The following is a 12,802-nucleotide window of genomic DNA, read 5'->3' as shown; positions in this document are numbered from 1 at the left end:
TTCTAGGCTTCGGCCCTAGCGGTTTTGTTACTCTCAAGAGCCAAAGCAAGCTCGGACTCTCGAGTCTTCGAGTCACGCTCCAAACTCTCGTGTTTCTCCACGAGAGCCTGGAGCTCTTGCCGCACCTCCACCACCCGCGCCTCCTGCTTCTCTCGCTCGGTGCGCTCCAAGGCCGCACTGTTTTCGGCCTTGGACACCGCTTCCTTCAGGGTCGCCACCTCGGCCGTGGCCCCTGCAACATTCACGTTGGTCCTGTCATTATTTGCAACCAGGTATTTCTATATACATGTACATACGGTATTACATACCCTCCTTGTCCTCGAGCTGCTTCTTGGCACGGTCGAGCTCATTCTCGGACCGCTCGAGGCCCTCCTTCAATGCACTGACCTTCGCAGTCAATGGGGCAGAGGTCAGCAGTGCAACCTGCATTCCCATATTGACTTATTTATGTTAGACTCCTGCGTATATCTTTTTAGATCCTCAGCTTGGCTTTTCTTTCCGAACGCCAAACTGAGCATCAGGGGCTACTGTCTATGCGTTACATATTCTTACATATCTTAAAACTTACCTCAAAGCCTGTTAGAAGGCTCGTGCAAGCTTCGGTCAGCCCGCTCTTGGCGGACTGAACCTTCTGAATCACCGCACTCATAATAGTGTGGTGCTCCTCGTTGATGGAGGCGCCGTTAAGCACCTCCAGCAAATTGTCCGGCGCCTCCGGGTGGACAGATGTCGCCGGCGTCGTAGGCTTGCCCTTCTTACGAAGGCGCCGCCTGCCGAACTCCGGAACGACTAAAGGTTCCGGAGCAGTGTCCGGCCCAGGGCCGGACTTGGATCCCTCCGGGGCTTTACCCCCTTTGGGCCCGGAGTCCGGGAGGTCGCCTTGCGGCGCCTCCAGGACCACCTCCTCCTGGTTTAGTCCCTTTGGGACTCCACCTCGGCATCGTCCGTAGGGAGAGGGGAGGAGGCCGTTGGAAGTGAAGCGCTATTCACGTCCGACGAATCCAGGGAGCCGCTCGACGAATCGCCGAGCTGAGCCTTGGGCGGACTACATGATCGAATTCGGCGTCAGAAGGTACCATACAATAGAGGAATGCCACAAGTTATTCTGGTATCCGGGCACTTACGATTTTGCCAGGGGCTTGACCCTGGATGGCCATTCCTCCCCGCCGTCTTCGGCATCGAAGGCGTAGTCCGGCAGAAGGGTCCTCCCCTTCTTGGACCCTCCGGCCTCCCCAGTTGGGGCGGCCTTCCTTTTCTTTCCTCCCCCCGTTGGAGGGGGAGAGGCTTCTTCTTCTTCCTCCTCCTCGTCCTCAGAGGTGGAGGGTGCTTCGGGGTTGTCAGGCGATGAATCCGACACCACCAAGTGTCGGGAGCTCTTTCGAGTCCCCGTGGCCTTCTTCTTGGCCTTCTTCTCCGGCACCACGTGAGGTGCCGAAACCGTCAGCCCCGTCAATCGGGCGTCCGCTGGGTCTTCTGGTAATGGAGCCAGACAGTTAACCTGCCCGGACTTCTTCAGCCAGTCCTATCAAAGGTAAGGGAGTTTAGATCCCGCATAGAGTCAGACTATGAAAAACAAGAGTCCCGTAAAGGGTAGAATAGCTTACCTCGCTGGCCTGACGCCGCGAGCTGAATCCGTGATCTTCTGTAGCGGATGCGGGGGCCTCAGCGCCCTTAAACAACACCTTCCAGGCATCTTCGTACGTATTGTCGAAGAGCTTGCTCAAGGTTTGGTGTTGTGCTGGATAAAACTCCAACAATTTGAAGGCCTGTTGTTGGCATGGGAGGATCCGGCGGATGAGCATGACCTGGACTACGTTGACAAGCTGGAGATTCTTGTTCACCAGCTTTTGGACGCAGGTTTGATGTCCGGTCAGCTCTTCCGAATCTCCCCACGTTAGGCCCGTCTCTTTCCAGGAAGTGAGCCGTGTGGGGAAGCCAGATCGGAATTCGGGGGCCGCCGCCCATTTGGGGTCGCGCGGCTCGGTGATGTAGAACCACCCCAATTGCCACCCCTTTATTGTCTCCACAAAGGAGCCCTCGAGCCATAGGACGTTGGCCATCCGACCCACCATGGCACCTCCGCATTCCGCTTGGCGGCCGCCCACTACCTTCGGCTTGACATTAAAAGTCTTCAGCCATAAGCCAAAGTGGGGCTGGATGCAAAGGAAGGCCTCGCACATGACGATGAACGCCGAGATGTTGAGGATGAAGTTCGGGGCCAGATCGTGGAAGTCCAGGCCATAGTAGAACATGAGCCCCCAGACGAACGGGTGAAGAGGAAATCCTAGTCCGCGGAGGAAATGGGGGAGAAATACAACCCTCTCATGGGGCCTAGGGGTGGGGATGAGTTGCCCCTCATCTGGAAGCTGGTACGCGATGTCGTCAGACAAATATCTGGCCTTCCTCAACTTTTTGATTTGTCCCTCCGTGACGGAGGAGGCCATCCATCTACCTCCCGCTCCGGACATGATTGGAGAAGGTTGAGGTGGGAAGTGCGGACTTGGGCGTTGGAGCTCGAGTGCGCAGGGATGGATAAGCAAAGGAGGAAGAAGGCGTAAATGGAAAGGGTAGATCCTTATCCCCTTATATGGGCGGCCGAAACTACAAGCCCCCACCATCCTAATAAAACTCGCTTATCTCCCAAGCACCGCGGTTAATGGCGCAGTTGGGTTACCCACGCCCGTATTGATGAGAATCCCGGAATAAGGGGACACGATCTCTGCTTTGACAAGACGTGCCAAGGAAACCGTCTCGCTAACCGTGCTGAGGAGGAATAGTAAAATGATTCGAATAAAGGCTTGGCCATGGCGTGATGTCACGCCGCGGAATATGTCAGCAGATTAGATTTGTGCAGATATTTTTCTCTCTACGGTGGTATGTGCAACTTATTTTGCAGAGCCGGACACTATCCTTGTGTTCAACATCTTCTATGAAGTATTCGGAGGAGGAACCCGCCTTGCAATGTCAAATACAATTTGCGCGCCGGACTCGTTGTCATTGAAGCCTGGTTCAGGGGCTACTGAGGGAGTCCTGGATTAGGGGGTGTCCGGATGGCCGGACTATGACCTTTGGCCGGACTCCCGGACTATGAAGATACAAGATTGAAGACTTCGTGCCGTGTCCGGATAGGACTTTCCTTGGCATGGAAGGCAAGCTTGGCGATATGATATGAAGATCTCCTCCCATTGTAATCGACTCTATGTAACCCTAGCCCTCTCCAGTGTCTATATAAACCGGAGAGTTTTAGTCCCTAGGACGAACAACAATCATACCATAGGCTAGCTTCTAGGGTTTAGCCTCTCTGATGTCGTGGTAGATCAACTCTTGTACTACCCATATCATCAATATTAATCAAGCAGGAGTAGGGTTTTACCTCCATCGAGAGGGCCCGAACCTGGCTAAAATATCGTGTCCCTTGTCTCCTGTTACCATCCTCCTAGACGCACAGTTCGGGAACCCCTACCCGAGATCCGCCGGTTTTGACACCGACATCCATCCTCCTTCAAGACTAGCAGGCGGGGGCGATCCTCCAGCGACTCCGGCATGGTGAACGGGTAGCACGTCTCGTACTTGATGTTCTCCGCCAAGGGCCAGTAGTGACCGTTGCACGCATCCGTGAGGTGATGCACCATGTCCGCCGGCGAGCCCCAAAACGGCATCGGGCACTCATAGCAGTAGACGAAGGGCTCCTTGGAGGCATCGACTAGGCCGTCCATGAAATGGAAGTGGCTGTAGGGGATGTTGCGCTAGTTGAATATATGAGCAAGTTACTACGAGATTTAATCCGAATAAGCACAAAATAAATCATGATGGCTATAACAGAGATGAAACTAATCTTGTGCACTAGCATAGTAGTAGGATACAGAGTAGAGACATGTATTCTACCATGATTTTGAGCAGGAAGGAGAGAAACACATACGATGCAACGGGAGCAGCACCGTTGGCGTTGAGGTTGTCGCCCATGTCGTTGAGGAAGAGGTTGCTGAGGTCGGGGAAGAAGCCGTCGTCGGTGAAGTCGTGGCTGCCAGCAGTCGCGAGAGTGCTCTCCCCAAATTTCAACAGCGCCCGCCGAATGTAGCACAGGATGGAGTGGCTGTAGGGGACGTTGCGGCCGCCGAATGGAGCGCAGGAGTAGAACACGAAGCAGTAGATGGTGTCCTTACTAGTACTCCCTAGTCTCTATCTATCTATATCTACTCTTATCTACTCTTATAGAAAACCGAGTTGGTGATGATGGTATGCCTGCCATCTTGTAATATAGACCGTCCGATCTATATCTGACGGATAGAAAGCCAACTATGACAATTTTACAAAAGATAACCGCACCTCTCTCCACATTTACAGATAAGGCCTTGCCTCGTTCATCCTTATCTCCCACAACCTCGTGCTCCTCCCTATGTCTCTATCTCTAATACTCTTCTTTGTTTTTATAACAAATCAAATAGTGCTGCACCATCCGCTGCACGCCCGGCTGAACACGCCTCCATCATCACCAACTGAGTCTTTTATAGGAGTAGGAGTAGAGAAAAAAACCGAGTTGGTGATGATGGTGTGCCGTGCAATGCACGGGCATCTTGCTATTTTTTTGCATATAAGTCCAAACACCACGTAGACACGGTCTTTGAGCACGGTTCGTAGTCGTTCCATGCTCGGGCATTGAAGTTTGTAACTATTTTAGTTTAGAATATACTACTCCTCCGGTGCTAGTAGTAGAGCAGAGTCCTACTCTACTACTCTACTCAAGCAAGTTAGGGCATAGTGATGAAGCTATGTACCTAGGGTAGGGTCATGGACCTGTCTAAATTACCCTACCCAAGGACATCTCTAGAAGAAACTACCTGTCAGTCGACCCAGAGGTGATCCACTCGGCAGACTCTGGGACACTCGACCGCGAAGATAACCACTCTACCATGGAGCTAACCACTCGACAGCCAGGAGATCTAAAGTCACTCTGCACGCAACGGTCTGTCATTAAGTAGCCTTTATGGTCTTCATAGCACTTTATGTGGGTGTTACCAGTAACCCCCGGTCTTAATGTACTTTAAACCCGGCATAACTGGGGGCTGGAGGGGTCTGGCGAACTCTATATAAGCCACCCCCTCCTCAGTGTAAAGGGTTCGCACCCCTGTAACTCACACGCATATAATCCAGTCGACCGCCTCCGGGCTCCGAGACGTAGGGCTGTTACTTCCTCCGAGAAGGGCCTGAACTCGTAAAACTCTTGCGTGTACAACTACTCCATTTCTAGGATCTTGCCTCTCCCTTAGTACCCCCCTACACTATTGTCAGACTTAGAACCACGACAGTTGGCGCCCACCATGGGGCCGGTGTCTTAGCGACTTATTGGAGAAGTTGCAATTTTTGTCTGATCTCCTTCATCATGGTTTCAGGCGGAGTTTTGGTTGAGGGCTGCGAGATCCGTCTCGGCGCACTCACGTTCGTCGCCGACGACTCTGCCTGGCTTCAGGAGGCTCCGCTCGACGTTGACGCGCTCCCAGTCTGCGGAGCGACGCACTTTCGCGCGTGCGTCCGCGGCGTCCTCCTGCGGCAACCGTCGACCCAGTATCGACCGGTTTTTGTGTCATCCTCCCTCCCAGCTTCCCGCCGGCGCAAGCGCTCCGGTCGGTCGAGGCTTCAGCGGTGGGTGAGGCACGCGGTGGCTCGCCAGTCGACCACCGCCCAAGTCACGGCAATCGAGCCCGACGAATCTCTCTACGGCCTGTTCGACCTGTCGACTGGCTCCACAGAGACTGCATCCTAGTGCGACAGCAGTGATCCAGCGGCGGAGGTCCTGATGGTCAATGGACCAGACGGTCCCCCCGGCTTTCTCGGTGCCGAGGGAGGTGACGGCGGAGGCGGTCCGTCGCACGCCCATGAGGAATACCTCCCCGAGCCCCTCAATTCGCTGTAGAGGGAAGAACTTTGCCACCGGAACATGGATGCACTTCACACTCCTATCGTTGGAGAAACCCCTGAGGCTCGCGCCTTAGAGGACGTGCGCTTGGCCAACCTGGCTGAGCGCACTCGACTGGAGAACCTTCAGCAAGCACTCGACGAGCGTGTGCGGCAATGGGTCCCGGACTCCAGTCGACGTCAGCTCTTTCCACCTCCGACTCAGGTACATCGAACTCTAATTCAGAATTTAGCAGCTGCAGCCGTATAGCAGAATCAATTCAGCCTTCCCAGTCAGAGGCTGGTAGAGGCTTGATGCAGATCAGAGATTTGCTCCGGGCAACAGGAGACCAAAATTCAGCTGTATCACAGTCGCAGAACAGGATTCACAGCAAATCCGTGGCTGCGAATACGGTCCAGTCGACTCATAGCCCCAGATCGCCCCCGAGGCGTGAAGGGCGTGGAGACCGGCACGATCAGTACAGGAACCGTGGGCAGTATGATCACTGATTCGATCGCGATGATCGACGTCGAGTGCCCACCCCTCCCCCAAGGGGTGGATCCTACGCACCTCGACAGCAGGATGATAGACGCCGGCACAGTGGCGGGCGAAGAATTCCAGTCGACCCCAGGGAACCAGGCTTTGATGCGAGATCCATCATCATTCAAGGTCTGGTCGACCGGAACAGAGCTCACAGAGAGGGTCACGACAGAGATGTACCCACCAGCAGCCGAGTGCATGTCTCCGGACCACAGTGTTTCAGCAGAGCCATCAGGGCCGCAGTGATTCCTCCCAACTTCAGGTTGGCGACTGGAGTCAGTAAGCTCAATGGTGAGTCTAAGCCCAATACTTGGCTTGAGGACTACCGAGTGGCTGTCCAGATCGGCGGCGGAAATGACGAGGTGGCCATGAAACATCTGCCTCTTATGTTGGAGGGATCAGCCAGGGCATGGCTGAATCAGTTGACACCCAGCAGCATCTACACATGGGAAGATCTCTCCCAAGTGTTTGTCAGAACGTTTGAAGGAACATGCAAGCGACCAGCAGGACTGACAGAGCTGCAATCTTGTGTGGAGAAGTCGAATGAGACTTTGAGGGATTACATCCAGAGATGGATCACATTACATCACACAGTAGAGAATGTATCTGATCACCAGGCAGTCTGCGCCTTCAAGGAAGGCGTTAAGTACAGAGAGCTAAGCCTGAAATTCGGTCGAACCGGAGACATGTCTCTGAGTCGAATGATGGAGATAGCCACCAAATATGCCAATGGTGAGGAAGAGGATCGGCTCCGGAGTGGCAAGCACAAGTCAGTCGCCCAGGAAACCGGAGGAGGGAACTCCAGTCGGAAGCAAAAGCGGAAAGACGAGCCAGCTGCTCCTGGAGAAGCCTTGGCCGTGACTCAAGGAAAGTTCAAAGGGAAGCCCAAAGGGCCTTGGAACCCAAGAAAGTGAAGGATAAAGAAGGAAATGACATGATGGATTTACCGTGTCACATCCACACAAAGAAAGATGAAGAGGGTAATTTCATTTACCCGAAGCATACCACTCGGCAGTGTCGACTCCTGATACAGCAGTTCCAAGGGAAACAGTCCAAGGATAAAGAAAAGGAGTCAGACAAAGTTGAGGACAACGGGGATAGTGACGAGGAATATCCTCAGGTCAATTCCACTCTGGTGATTTTTGCTGACGTTGAGAGCAAAAGTTGACTGAAAGTTATAAACCGAGAGGTAAATATGGTTGCTCCGGCAACACCCAATTACCTAAAGTGGTCTCAGACGGCCATCACATTCGACCAGTCTGATCACCCAACGCACATAGTCACCCCTGGGAGGCAGGCTCTGGTGGTCGACCCAGTCGTCGAAGGTACTCAACTGACTAAAGTGTTGATGGATGGCGGCAGTAGTTTGAACATACTGTACGCAGAGACACTAGAAGGGATGGGCATTCCGATTTCCAAACTCAACACAAGCAACATGAGTTTCTATGGAGTCATTCCTGGCAAGAAGGCTGCGTCACTCGGCCAGATTGCTCTCGATGTGGTTTTTGGTGATTCCAAAAACTTCTGCAAAGAAAAGTTGACATTTGAGGTTGTGGATTTCCAAAGTGCCTATCACGCCATTTTGGGCAGGCCAGCTTATGCACGTTTTATGGCTCGACCATGTTACGTGTACCTCAAATTGAAGATGCCTGGCCCTAAAGGTGTGATCAATATTACTGCTAATCGCAAGAAGGCGGAAGAGTGCTTTCAGAAAGGCTCAAAGATCGCCGATGCTCAAATGGTAGAAGAAGAGTGGCAGGAACACCAGAGAAATGCAGACCCGAGTGATTTGTTACAAGACAAGAAGTCCGCTACGGAATCAGCGTTTCAGTCGTCCGGTGAGACGAAGCTAGTTCACATCCACCTGACCGACCCCAACACTGCTCCTACTAATATCTCCACAAAACTCGACCCCAAATAGGAAGAAGCGCTCATCCAGTTCCTCCGTGAGAACTGGGACATCTCTGCATGGAAACCTCCTGACATGCCAGGTGTACCCAGGGGGCTGGCTGAGCACCGTCTACGAGTCGATTCAAAGGCAAACCCTGTCAAGGAACATCTGCGGCGGTCCGCCGTCCAGAAAAGGAAGGCTATTGGCGAAGTGGTGGCTCGGCTCTTAGCAGCAGAGTTTATCCGAGAGATTTACCACTCCGAGATGCTCGCCAATGTTGTCATGGTCCCCAAGAAGGACAAGTCACTTCGCATGTGCATCGACTTTAAACATATCAATCGGGCCTTCCCGAAAGATCATTTTCCTCTCCCCCGCATCGACCAAATAGTCGACTCGACTGCGGGATGTGAGCGATTGTCTTTCTTAGACACCTATTCCGGGTACCATCAGATCTGTCTGTATGGACCCGATGAGATCAAAACAGCTTTCATCACCCCATTCGGGTGCTTCTGTGATGTCACCATGCCATTCGGCCTCAAGAATGCCGGAGCCATGTTCATGAGGATGGTTCAGAAGTGTTTGCTCACTCAAATCAGTCGGAATGTGGAAGCATACATGAATGACATTGTGGTCAAGTCAAGGAAAGGTTCCGACCTCCTGACTGACCTCGCTGAAACATTTGCCAACCTCAGGAGGTATGATATCAAGCTTAATCCATCCAAGTGCACATTCGGAGTTCCTGGCGGAAAGTTGCTCGGTTTTCTCATTTCTGAACGAGGAATCGATGCAAACCCAGAGAAAGTGGGCACTATACTCCGAATGAAACGACCTGTGCGTGTGCACGATGTTCAGAAGCTTATTGGTTGCTTGGCCGCTTTAAGTCGATTCATCTCTCGTCTCGGTGAGAAGGCATTGCCTCTTCACCGACTGATGAAGAAGTCAGACAAGTTCGAGTGGACTCCTGAAGCTGATGCACCGTTTGCAGAGTTAAAAACCCTGCTTTCCACCCAGCCGGTGCTTGCTGCCCCGATCAGCAAAGAGCCTTTGCTGCTTTACATTGCAGCCACAGGACAAGTCGTCAGTACAGTACTTACGGACGAGCGGGAAGAAGAAGGGAAAGCCTGTCAGGACCCCGACTCAATGCCACATCGATCTAGCATGTCACACCTCATATCACTTTGCGGCCTCACGCACGGTATCCCCGCGGGTGTCGCATTACCTTTGCCCGGGACCGTTTGCGCCTTTTGGCACACGTATATGACAGTGTCGCTAGCATCCATATGATAAGGAGCCCGGGCTGACATGGCTAGTCGTAAACCCAAAGTGGCACAGACTTACAGGGACAGGCATCCATGACCCAGCATCGAACGTGTCGGTCATCAGCGAGTGAATCCAGGCTGTAGCACTGGGCTAGCAGGACTCCGGTGAACCGGGCTGTAGCGGGCTAACAGGACTCCGGTATTCATCGCGTGACATTTCCCCGAAGGGACAGACACAGGAACGAAGAAGGACACATGCCGGCCAGCCTAAGTGTCCCGGAGCAGTAGCAAGCTACCATGGCTCGGTGGAAACACTAGGAGACATTTCCCGGTAAGAGAGGCTACCAAGGATAAACAACTAGGTTGTCAGATCCCACACATACCAAGCATTTCAATAACATACACAGAATATGCTCGATATGTGCAAATACAACATGGCATCACAACATGACTCTACAACTCAAGTATTTTAATCAATAGGCTCCGAGGAGCGAGATATTACAAACATGGGTCTCACGACCCAACAATCAGAGCATACAAGTCAAAGCACAAGCGGAAGCTATCATGTCTGGGTACAGACATCTATAAATGAAAAAGGCCGAGAAGCCTGACTATCTATCAGATCCTGCCGAGGGCACAAGATCGTAGCTGAGGTAACAAGCTAAACGTCGAAGACCACGCGGAACTACTAGTGAGACTGAAGTCTCTCTGCAAAAACATAAAATAGGCAAACGTGAGTACAAATGTACCCAGCAAGACTTACATCAGAACTAACTACATATGCATCATTTTCAACAAAGGGATGGTGGGGTTTAACTGCAGCAAGCCAGCTTTGACTCGGTGGCTATCCTGAACTACGACTGCGAGTAACTCTTTTGAGGTGGCGCACACGAGTCCACATATTCACCATATCAATACACCACTATGGATCCGCTCCCGTCTCCCTACGAGAACGCCATCCATAGCACTCACGCTTATCTTGCGCATTTTAAAGTATCCACTTTCACTTGTCTATGAACTGATATAAGCAACCCAGAAGTCCTTTTCGGCGGACACGGCTATTCGAATAGATCATATTAACCCTGCAGGGGTGTACTTCTTCACACACGCTCTCACCACTTACCGCCGTTTACACGACATGTACTCGGCAACCTTCAAGCGGAAGCCCAACGTGGGTGTCGGCCACGGCCTGCCTAAACACTCGAGTCTCTAGTCCAGGTTTATCGCCTATTCGGGTTCCATCCATGAGGAGATCCGGCCGGAGTTTCGCTCACAGCCCCAAATGATGTGAACAGGGTTCCGTGACACCAAACGGGCGCCCGGTTTACCCGGCCACGTGCCTACCGCATCACAGCCCACCCCTACGGTCAGCGCTGCGCACGGCCTCCAGCATACTACAAACACCAGAAACTACTTGCAACTCCTGGACAGAGGACAAGGGTGATTAAGAAGCCGAGAGGGTCCATTGGTTTCGGGCCCAATGCGTGATAGTAGCTGAATCATGGATCACAAACACAGAACTCAGTTCCTGAGGACGGCTGCAATGAGACAACCCACCATGTACTCCTACATGGCCTCTCACCGCTACCTTTACCAAATTGTGTTCACACACTTAGCTCACACACAGTCGAACATGTTCACACACCTCTGATTCATCCCCGATGAATCAGACCTGACTCAAATCTAAGCAGTAGCAGGCATGACAAACAAACATGAATGAGTAGGCACAACAGGGCTCAAACAACTCCTACTCATGCTAGTGGGTTTCATCTATTTACTGTGCAATGACAGGTCATGCAAAGGATAAAGGGGTTCAGCTACCGCAGCAAGTAACAGATGAATCGATGTTGTCCTAATGCAGTAAAAGAGAGCAGGAGCGAGAGAGTGGGATTTTATCGGAATGAACAAGGGGGTTTTGCTTGCCTGGCACTTCTGAAGATAGCATTGAGTCTTCATCAGTGTCAACGATCGCATCATCGGTACACGTCTATCGAGAGGGGACAAATACCGGCAATACAGAAAAAGCACGATCAATGCAATGCACAATATGATGCATGCTATGACATGGCAAAATGAATGTGTTTTGGGCTAATGCATCTAAAACCAGATTAAATGGGGTTGGTTTGAATACAAGATTCAAATTTAAACTCCATATGTGATTATTTAAATGCCCTTTATATGATTTGTGCTAAACAGCAGCTATAAGTTGGTCTAACATGCATGAAAATTGTACAGATGGATTCCTTGAATTTTTCTGATAATTTTTCATATATAAATTATTTAATTTGGAGTTACGGTTAATTTTCTATGATTTATAGAAGTTTATATAATTTTCTGGAATTTCTGAATAATAATAAATCCAGAAATGAATTTACTGCGTCAGCATGACTTCACAGTGACGTCAGCAAGTCAACGGGCGCCGTCCAGGTCAAACTGACCTGTGGGCCATGCATGTCAGTGTAATTAGTCTAACTAATTTTTAGTTAACACTAATCCTAACCTAACTAACAGGCCGGCCCCACCTGTCATGGACACAGGGGAGGGTCCTGCCGTGGTCAACGTGGGTCAACCCCACCGGCGGCTTGACGCCGGCGAGGCCAGCCGCGGTGGCGAGCCTCGGGTTTTGCCCACAGGGCTCGCTTTGGCGCGCGGAGCACAACTTCGGGATGCGGACGCTCGTCCGCATCCAACTGTGGTGGTGGCGCGGCCGGGAAGTGGCCGGAGTGGTGCCGGCGACGAGCTCGGCGGCGGCCGAAGCTCGGGTGCAAGTGGGGATGGGCCTGCGGTGCGCAAACAAGCGCGGCGAAGTGCCACGGAGGCTCCACGCGATGCGGGGAGCGCGTTGGGCGCATGCCCGGGACCAAATGGTCACCGGAGCATCACCGGCGACGAGTGCGGCGGCGGCGAAGGTTCGGCCATAGTGGAGACGACAGCTAGAGGGCGAGCGCGACTAAGCGGGGAGGGGGAAACGACGGAGGAGCTCACGGGGGCGACGGTGGCCTCGGGAAGCTCGGGGAGGCGTCGGAGGCGGCGAATCGACGGCGGTGAGCTTCGGTGGCCGGCGACGGAACGGCGATGGTGGCGGCGTTGCAGGGCTTCCGGAGGGCCGTGGGTCGGTGGGGAGGAAGGAGGGGGTCGAGGCGGAGCTCGCAAGCACAGCGAGGGGTCGAGGGGGAGACGGTGGCTGCGGTGGTGCTCGTCGGTGGCGGCGGGCGCATT

The sequence above is a fragment of the Triticum dicoccoides genome, chromosome 2B (assembly GCF_002162155.2).
Source record: "Triticum dicoccoides isolate Atlit2015 ecotype Zavitan chromosome 2B, WEW_v2.0, whole genome shotgun sequence".
Taxonomy (NCBI): domain Eukaryota; kingdom Viridiplantae; phylum Streptophyta; class Magnoliopsida; order Poales; family Poaceae; genus Triticum; species Triticum dicoccoides.
The sequence above is the reverse complement of the archived record's forward strand: the minus strand, read 5'-3'. Positions refer to the sequence as shown.